Source organism: Petaurus breviceps, unplaced genomic scaffold (genome assembly GCF_028583685.1).
Source record: "Petaurus breviceps papuanus isolate PSGF00001 unplaced genomic scaffold, PetGlider_PUasm1.0 98, whole genome shotgun sequence".
NCBI lineage: Eukaryota > Metazoa > Chordata > Mammalia > Diprotodontia > Petauridae > Petaurus > Petaurus breviceps.
This window is the reverse complement of record NW_027187460.1, coordinates 36,694,817-36,705,617: the sequence shown is the minus strand read 5'-3', so window position 1 is coordinate 36,705,617 and position 10,801 is coordinate 36,694,817. Positions and strand designations below refer to the sequence as shown.

General features: G+C 40.0%; 1 pseudogene; it reads right to left on the bottom strand.

Annotated features, from left to right (window-relative positions):
* Positions 1–7,875: 7,875 nt before the first annotated feature.
* LOC138156118 (argininosuccinate synthase pseudogene) lies at positions 7,876–9,407 on the bottom strand (annotated as a pseudogene).
* Between the last annotated feature and the right edge of the window lie 1,394 nt (positions 9,408–10,801).

The window sequence follows — 10,801 nt, the reverse complement described above, 5'->3', positions numbered from 1 at the left end:
CTCAGACACTCACTAGCTGTGTGACCCTAGGCAAGTCACTTCACCTCTGTTTCCCTTAATCCACTGGAGAAGGAAATGATATAACACATCAGTATCTTTTCCAAGAAAACCCTATATGGGAGCTTGAAGAGTCAGATGTGACTGAATGACTAAGTGGCAAAAGGGTCCAGGTTCTTCCAGTAAAGTTGGATGACTATGAAACATAGACCATATGATTTCTGAAGAATTGAAATTGAAGCTAACTCAAAAGTAATGGAGAAGGCCATGGTGGGTATGGTACAGTTGCCATACATTACAAATAAGGAATAACAAAGGGGGAAATTTCTAAAGGATGTCATTAAATAAATACTTGAGTGCAAAAGCATATTCTTTAGTCATGTGGTGGGAGTGAGGACACAGCTCATGTGCTCCATTGGTACCCTCAACATATGTCCTATTGGGTACCACCTGAAGCAAACTTTTAGAAGGATATATACCAGATTTCCACTGGATAGGCAAAGATGAATATGTACCAATTGTATTGTTGTAGGCAGTACAACATTAATAATGAGATTATAGACCCAATGAATAACAGACAATTCTTAGTAATGATGATAATTGACTATTATCAGCTAGTCACTTTGTGTGGCATTGTACAGACCAAAACCCAGTCAGTTGACGGACTCTTTTTGGTTGTTGTTATTGTTAACTTTTCAGCCAATTGTAGAGATGTCAGATAGACATTACTTCAAACTAATTAAAAATTTCTGCTTTGAAAGTAAATATAAAAGTAAAGTAATTTTGTAGCCCTGGGGTTGAATTACTCTGAGATAGACAGAACTATCCAAAGATTCATCAGTTGACAGCTCAGTCCATGTAGCAAAAAGCAATTTATTTTACAAGTAAAAACACCAGTCAAAGCACAATGTCTTAAGTTTCAAAATGAGAAAAAAAAACCCTTAAACCTCCTTGGAGATATGGGAAATGGCCTGGGGGGAGTTCAGGCTAGTGGATGCATTTCTTACATTTTTCCAAAAATGCAAACCTAAGGCTATGATCATCTTGGGTGGATTTTGGAAAAGAAACTGCAAGTCTCTGATTGGCTTGTTCTATGAAACTGGTATTCAAGTGTGATCTCTAGTGTTAACACTATTATTCATTTCCTTCTTAGGAAATTTCCTTGTGTTTTCTAATGGCATTGGAAAAGGTTTCTATTTTCGCCATGTACTTTTTTAAATTACAAAATTACAGTTCTGGAAGGGCTAGGCAAAATTAAGTAAAAATGGTCCTTGCTGTCCTTTTTTTCCTCACTGAATCAGTGTCTCTCTTCCATCTTCTTTGGTACCCTTTCTCCTTAGTTCCAGGATCTCCAGGCCCCTATCCAGAGTCTCAGGTTAGCTTTCAACAGTCAACTAATTATCCAGGGGGATAGTAGATAGGGCACTGGTCCTGGAGTTCAAATCCCCAGTAGAGTCACAAAGATTCAGACATGAATGAACAGCAACAGAGTTCCAGGCATTGTGCTAAGTAGTGAGATAGAAAGAAAGGAAATGCACAGTCTTTGCTCTTGAAGAGACCATAACATAATGATCCTGATCTAATATATTATATACACTCACCAGCATAGAACCATAGCTCTTCACTTCAAGAATGACAATTCCCGTTTATACTGAATAGCTCTCAGTTTTACAAAATGCTTTTCTCAGTCAACTATGCTAAGTAAATACTGCTGTCAGTATCTTCTAAATTCACTACTCTGAGACAAAGCCCTAACTGCCTTGTCAAGGTATTGCCCCAAGTTATAGATGGAGAAGTTAAAACTCAGATTGGTAAAAATAATGTTGTTGTTTATTTGTTTCAGTTGTGTCCAACTCTTCATGATTCCATTTAGGGTTACATGGCAAAGATAATGGAGTGGTTTGCCATTTCCTTCTCCAGTTCATTTTACAAATAAGGAAACTGAGGCAAACAGGATTAAGTGACTTGTCCAGGGTCACACAGCTAATAAGTGTCTGAGGTCAGATTTGAGCTCAGGAAGTCATCCTGACTCCAGGTCTAGCATTCCATCCACTGTGCCACCTAGGTGCCCACAGGTTTGCAAAGCACTTGACATATTATCTCATATATTCTTTACAAAAACACTGTGAAGTAGGTGTTATTATCCCCATTTACATAATCTTTCAATTAAGTTGAAAGAGCCTAATTAACCTTCCCAGGGTCACATAGCTAATATGAAGAGCAGGACTCAGTCCCAAGTCTCTTGATTCTAAACTCAACTTCTCTATTTGAAACCTATAATATATATGTATTTATATGTATAAACACACCCATACATATATACTTGTATATGTATATATAAAATTGATGGTATAGTTAGGGCTCTGGGCCTGGAGTCAGAACTGAGTTCAAATACAGCTTCAGGCACTTGCTAGCTGTGTGACCCTAGGCAAGTCACTTAACCTCTATTTGCCTCAGTTTACTCATCTATAAAATTGAAATAATAATAGCACCTACTTCCCAAGGTTGTTATAAGGATAAAATGGGATAATAATTATAAAACACTTAGCATAGCACCCGGCACATTTTAAGTACTCTATAAATGTTAGCTAATATACACATACACACACACACACACACACACACACACATATATATATGTATATATATGTGTGTGTGTGTGTGTGTGTATGTATGTATAATGCCTGCCCCAAAGCCCATTGACATGAGACTCTTTCCTTATTGGTAGAGATAAATGCCCTGCCCTGTGTGAGGGGCAGACAGAGATGATGAGATACAAGCTAGCTGTAGCTTTGCCATTCCTCTTTCTGGGACCGATTATTCAGCTTCTCCTGACTTCCAGCTTTGAGAGAGGAGATGGAAGAGACCATTCCCACATAAGATTGCTGAAGAAAAGGACTCTGGGAAGACATGGGAGGAATGGGCAGTCTCCATCATGTTGCTATTCTCAGATTGCTACTTTAAAGGCTTCAAGGGGTTTCCCCTGGAGTGACATTCAGGACCTTTTTTCTTGGTTGAGCTGATTTATCATGCTCCCAAAGGGAGAGCCCTTATACTCTGTATTGTCTAGTATATATTCTTCAAAATATACTCTCTCTAATTTCTGTTTTCCTATGATTTGGATAATTGGGCTTCTTTGCCATTTGCTATATGTGTTCATTTTGGAATTGATATTAGAAGGGAAAAGGTCAAGCCTTGGAATAGAGTTTGGGGACTCTCTCCCCTCCAAAATGACAAAATTATCAAATTTAGATAGATACCCCTAGACAAACAGTATTTAAGAAAGCAGATAGATATACTTCTAGTTTGGTATCTCCTTTCTCTGAGTAGTGGCTTCTAACCAAAACCTTCTGCTTCCCCTCCTGGCAGGAATGAAAGTCTCTCTTAGAGAAGGACAAGGAAAGATGAGGACAGAGGTATCTACTCTGCCTCCCTTCTAGCCACACAAAACAACAGACCCCTCACCACAGGTGGGCCCCTCTATACATTGGACTCAGTCCATTCTGCTACATCCATGTGTATTTGTATTATATACACACATACATAGGTTTGTATGCGTGTGCATGTACACACATATAGGCACACACGTGTGCATAATGTTTCTGTGTATATGTATATATGCACATATGTATGTGTATGCACACATATGTGCACAAATATTCAAGTTAAATGAGAATGCCACAAAATGTAAGTGTTTGGTCCTTTAATTTAAGGAGATTATGATCTTATTCAGGGGACAAAGTGAAGAACTTGTAACAGTTAAATAGCCATACGAGACAATTTGTGACCCAATTGTTGGTTGTTGTTCTTCCTTCTCAAGGAGGACCAAAATGACAGCTCTATGTTAGAGTCCAGTTATAGTGTCTCTATGTAGCTAAGGGGTCAGATGAGTCATTGAGAACAAGGGCTGGGGGAGGGAGCTCAGATAATATGAGGAAAGGCCCTCTCGTTGGCCTGGGCAGTTAATGATAACAATGATACTGATATTAATAACAACTATCACTAGAATTTTAACCTTTTGCAAAGTACTTTACAAATTCTATCTCATTTATCCCCAAACAACCCTGGGAGGCAGATGCTATCATTACCCTCATTTTACAGATGAGGTAACTGAGGCAGGTTGTGACTTACCCATGGGCACGTAGTTAGTAAATAGTATCTAAAGTTGGATTTCAAGGCCAGCACTTTATCATTCTATTCACTGCAATAACTAGCTTCCTCTAGGTTCTAGGAAGACTTCAAAGAGAAAAGGCTAAGAAGATAGTTTCAGGAAAATAAAAAGGGGGAAAGGTTGGGGAAAGATTATTTTCATCCTTATCATAGAATCCTATTCATAGGAAGAAATCCCCCCAAGTATGTAGCACATCAATTGAAAGCTTGCTGAGCCATAGCACATAAAGCTGTCACTAATAATCCTTCCTGCAGAGTAGGGAAAAGTTTATTAAAATTAAACAAAACTGGTTGTACAAGTCATACACATACATTTCCCCAGGAATTGTTGCAGGTTGTCATATTCTAGTTCACCCTTTTTCCAATTCACTTGGAACACTCTGCAATCTTTAATATCTCTGCAGAACCAACAGGGACTTAGTACTGACATCTTCTGCAAAACTGCATGGAATGCCATTTATCTTCCCTGGAAAGATAGCAGTCTAAGTCAAGCCCAAAAGGATTGAATGTCATGAAGATTTAGGATGTCTTGGGGTTACAAAACTGGTACTTAGATATCTAAGCCCCACCTCTTGGCAGGTAGCTTACAGCCCCCATTTAGAACTAAAGCTATGCAATATTTTAAAGGCTTAAGAGGAAAGGGAGTGAAAACTGTTGCCAAGGCCATGAGCAGAGTCAGCTCTCACAACTGGGTTGCTTTGCTTCCTAAAAGCTTTGGATGTTTGTGAGGCATTGGATAGAGATAGAGATGTTGCTTCACTTGGAAATATGTAAGATAACTCCCACTGGTCAAAGTAAACCAGAGGTGCCATGTGTCTGTTTAAGATCTGCATGTGCAGAGTTTTAGAAAGAAAGTTTAGTTACTGAACTACTAAAGGTGATTCTGTGATAAAAAGCCTAGCCAAAAGAGCCTAGGTCAAAAAGAACAAATACATTGAATCATAGAATCTAGTCGCTACCGAAAACGCCAGTCCCCGCTAAAACACTGATTAATGGACTGTGGAGGTGGGGAAGGAGAGTGAGAAGATACTGAAGAATAACAAAACAGCAATTAAGAGAAAAAATGCCCCAAACAGAGCCTTATGTGACATTCAGTTCTCTGATGGGGGAGGACGGGGAGTCAAATTTTTATTTTTATTGACTTCTAATTGGAATTTGTGTTTCCTTCAATTATGAATGAAGGCAAATAAGTCACAGCAGCATTAGCAGTACTTATGGCTTTTTCACCATAGGAATCACACATATTTTCACATCAAATTACAGTTGTTGCAGATATCTCAAAATATTGTTTATATTTATCACTACTTCAAAATTACTGTAATTATTATGCCACACATGTGATCACAGTTTTTCTGTCAATAAACTGTATTTCAATGTAACTGTTTCTTCAGTAATCCTGTATATTTATTTTATATACTTAACATATTCTGAGGAATCCACAGGCATCACAGCACACAAAAGGATTGAACAATTCCTGTATTATCGAGGGAAAGGTCTAGGGAGGTTGAAACCTTGACTTTCATCTTGGTTTTGTCACTACTTCCTTGTTCTTGGGGAAACCTTTCTGAGCTTCAGATACCTCTCCATCTATAAAATGGGACAGCAGGGGTGGGTCTGTCATCTGCACAAAGTTATTTTGAAGACAAAATGAGAAAATAATTAAGCAGTACTTTGAAAAAGTGATGAATTAAGTTTGGAACATGCCAAGTTTGAAGTGCGTTGGTAGGCTGAGTGGAGATGTCTACTATGTAGTTGGAAACATGGGATTGGGGCTCTAAGGAGCAGTACCACTTTAATAAAACATGGTGGAATATTGCTTATGTGACTTCACCTTCTATTTGAGAGAAATTTAGGCATAAAGCGATAGAATATTTGCAAGTCACTGTGCTAAGTAATCACAGGGTATGAAGATCCCAATGATATACCCTTTGGTCTCTCTTGATAATTCCTCTGCCACCCATATCTAGGCTTCCTCTAGATCTCTTGGCTTCCTCCTTTTCCCTATCTACATAACTGTATCCAATCCAAGGGGTATTGAATAAGTATTCCTTACAGGCAAGATACCTAGGGCTGTTATTCGCCCTTTATTCTCAAAGAGAACCATCATACCAGGGAGGTGATGCTATGACATAAAAGCGAATTGGATTTAAATGAGGGAGGGCTGTGCAAAGTCACCAGCCTCACTTTCTCCTCCAGAGCCATCTGAGTCCAGGGGCAAGATATAGAAACAAAGTACAAAAAAACCCCCGGGATCTTGGGGCAGCTAGGTGGCTTAGTGAGTAGAGCACCAGCCCTGGAGTCAGGAGGACCTGGGTTTGGATCCAGCCTCAGACACTTAACACAAAAACTAGCCATGTGACCTTGGGCAAGTCACTTAACCCCAATTGCCCTACAAAAAGCAAAAAAAAAAAAAAGAATCAGAATCTTATATTCTACTAGTAGAATCCAGCTTGTAAAGAGATTAATAGATTAATTAATTTGAGGAGGAAGAAGAGAAAGTGAATGTGTATCAGGAAAGGCTTCACTTTCATCATAATCTCTTTTATGCACATTTTACAGATGAGGAAACTGAGGCTCAGAGGTGAAGTGATTTGTTCAGTCACACAGTTACCAATTGTCAGAGCAAGGTTTCTAATCCAGGTATCCACATCTATGGCTCTTTTTACTGTGCCAAGTTGATTAACTATAAACTCCTTAAGAGGAGGGCCTATCCTGCATCTCAGTTGTGATATGCATAGTGTAACGGTACATAGTAAGTATTTAATGTTTGTTGATTGAAAATTAAAATAAGTTGTCAATTGTCCCTTGACTTTAAAAATAGTCTGTAACCCAGATGTTTGTTTATTAAAACCAAAATTCTTCAGAATGATTTTCTACTTAATTAAATAAATACTTTGGAACTGGTTAGGCATAACTCCTAAGGATAAAGGATCTGCTAGTCATGCATTCTTTTAAAGTCTCCCACAAAGTCAGATTTTTGTTTAACCAAAAGTTGAAAAGGAAAAAAGCAAGGTAAAATATTTTATATTTCATATAGACCTGCAAGCCAGTTCTCATTAAGACTGTCACCTGATTTCTCTTAGACCCTGGGCACTGGGCCTTTGGATTGATTTTTATCATTAATATAGGCATTTCTTGTGCTCTAGGAAGGATGATATGTATATGTTTCCAGTCCAATAAGATTTAAACCCAATAAATAATTCCAATAAAAATATTTATTTCCTCAGTAAACTATTTTATTGTTTACCAACACTTGCTACTGAACAAATCTTCATAAAATTACCTGAATTTCTTTTACTAAGATTAATCCCATTCTCACTTTTTTTAAACATTAATCAAAACTTAAAAAGGGTCTGCTTTGTGTTCAGATACATTGTAGGAGATATAATGAAATAAAAATAGAGTCCCTGACATCAAGACTGTTATGGTCCTGATGGAGTGTTCATAATAATTCACTTGAATAGCACCATTCTGTTGCTAGCTATCTCCTTTCTTGTTTAGGGATGACTTTTTATTCTCATCAATATGAGGAAATTCCTGCTTTGGAATTCCACCACTAACACAGATATCTACTCATTGGTGACTTACTAGAAAAGAACTGAGGAGCTGCTAGGTACCCAGAGGTTAAGCTACTTTCTCAGAGTCAAACAACTAGTAGGTGTCAGAAGTGGGATTTGAATCTATATCTTTTTTTTTTCTATCCATGATAGTCTTTTATTATTATTATTATGGTTGTATTTTCTACTCCATCGTCCCCCACCCCCATCCCCACTCCCTTTGTAGACCACTTCTGTCTGCTACATGAACGTGAAATAAAGCCTGGCTGAGCCGCAGCCCAAGAAAGTGAGCAACAATCACAAAATGCCAGGACTTTCAGTGTCGTTACATGGGGAAATCAGCAGCGACACTGAGAGCCGCTTCACATTATTGACAGCTGCTTAGTCTATTTGGCGGTGACCTTGCTCTGCGGATGATGATATTCCTTTAGCCTGAGGGAGTTGATGTTGATGAAGCCAGTGGCATTGGCGGGCTCATAGTCTCCCTGCACATTCATGCTCACCAGCTCTTCATTGTACAGTGATTGGGGATATTCTTGGCCAAGGATGAAGAGCTGGCCCTTGAAGACAGACACCTGGACCTTGCCCTCAACCCCTTCCTGAGACTTGGCAATGCAGTGGTGGATAAACTCACACTCTGGACTGTGCCAGAAACCATTGTACACCAATTTGGAGAATTTCAAGCCTAGGCCCTGTTTGATTTTACCACTTCTCGATCCATGGTGAAAGCCTCAATGTCTAAATGAGCATGGTAGAGGATTGTTCCCGCTGGGGTCTCGTAGATACCTGTGGATTTCATCCCAATGAAGCGGTTCTCCACAATGTCAATTCAGCCAACCCCATGTTTGCCCGCAATTTCATTCAGGTAAAGAAAGAGCTCCAAGGACGTATGGTGTGATGTCCCATCTTTGACATTGGTCACCTGCACAGGAACACCTTTCTTGAACTGAATCTCTAAGACATCTGGGCTGTTGGGAGCCTTTGCAGGGTCCTGGGTCTTTGTGTAGAGGCCAGGAGGTTCTTGGTTCTTGGGATTCTCCAGAATTCCAGCCTCGTAGCTGATGTGCATAAGGTTTTCATCCATGCTCCATGGGTTCTTGGGGGTGCCTGGAACTGGGATTCCATGTTGCTTGGCATGCTCCATCAGGTCATTGCATCCTCTGAACCTATTGTAGAATTTTGACATCCTCCAGGGAGCTATGTTAATATCTTAATCTGAGGGGCCAAGGAGTAGCAGGTGAGCTCAAACTGGATCTGGTCATTCCCCTTGCCTGTAGCTCCATGGGACACGTATTTAGCCCCTTCCTGGCGGGCAATTTCCACCTGTTTGCGAGCAATGCAAGGTCTGGCAAGGGAGGTGCCCAGGAGGTAATGATCTTCATAGAGGGCACTGGACTGAACAGCTGGCCAGATGAACTACTCCACAAATTCCTTACTGAAATCCTCGATGAAAACCTTTTTGGCTCCAAGTTTCAATGCCTTCTTCCGGGCCTCTTCAAAGTCCTCCTTCTGTCCCATGTTGTAGGCAATAACATCATAGCCTTGCTCCTTCAGCCACACCATGATACAGGATGTGTCCAGGCCTCCACTGTAGGCAAGAACCACAGAGCCTTTGCTCGACATCTTATCGGTGCTTGGTGAGGCTGGAGGAGTCGGACCTACAGCTGAGACAGGGAGGCTGGAATCGTCCACATCTTTGTTTCTCGCTCCAAGATCAGCACTTTATCTACAATGTCATGTGACTTCTCATAGAAAAAGTTTTCAATTTGAAGTGAGGAGAGGGAGCTGAAATGAGCCTTGAAGGAAAAGAATTGAGTAAGGTGGAGATAAGGAGAGAATTCAGGCTAGCAGAGGGCTTGTGTGAATGCTCGGAGGCAAGAGATCAAATGCCAAATTTGGGGTAAAGACTGTAGTTCAGTCTGGTTGAAATGTTCAGTATGTACAGGGGAATAATATGTCATAAGACTCAGAAGGTAGGCTGGAATTGTGCTTAAATCTTATTTGCTTTTGTTACTCCTCTATGTCCCATACACCTGTCAAGTTTCTTGTTGCTTACTAATCCTCTCATACCTGTCATATAGCTAGTTAGCAGTAAAACAGAAAATAGAATGCCTTACTCTGTCCAATATTATTTCCATCAAATCTGAAAAACCTTGTGGAAAGAGCAAAGGACCTGTGGTCTTAAGATTCAGAGCCAGAAGGGATCTGAGAAATCATCTAATTCCACTACCTCATTTTCCAGTGAAGGACTGAGGCTGTTGCCCCACAGTCAGAAGGATCCCTTAATGGAACTGAAATAACACAATGAACCCTTGAATATTCTACTTACCTGCCTTGGGAGTTCTTTGGGAAGATGCACTGATCCTCGGCCAGGATTTATTCCCCAATGGTTAGCAAAGTCCCACCTGTTTTACTTTCTCAATCCCCACAATGCTGAATCTTCAACTTTCAAAAGCAAATCTCATTCTCCCACTCCTTCCTTCTTTCTCTCATTCCCAGCTACCTCAACCTAATCCCCATACTATGCCACTTGAACTTGGCCCACTTCTTTGACTATGCTCTCTGGAACTCTATAATTAACACATTTCCCATCATTTAAAAAATATTTCTGCTTCTTTCCATCTTTTGGAACTCAGCAAGACTGGCCATCCTTTCCAATACTAGATGTACCTTCTCTTATACTATTTCCACACTGGTCACAAAGGATGGAGAGATCCTTGCACCCCATTTCTACTTTCAGACTCTCCTTTAGCATTTCTTCCCCACTGCCCTCAGCTGAGGATCCCATATGATACTTTACTGAGAAAATCAAGTATGTTCACTATGAGCTCTCTCTTCTCTTCTCCTCCAAATTTTTCCTTATAGTTCCTGGACTTCCCTCTCCTTCCACCCCCACCACCATTCACCTCTTTACTCCATTGATTGATGAAAAGATGACCATCCTTTGTGACAAGGTCAATGCCTCTACATGTAATTTGATCTCATTTTCTCTCCAGTGTTATGTGAACACACTCAAATACTCAAATCAATCTGCTATCTCATCAAGTTCCCTCCAATAATGACTCCGTATCCTATAG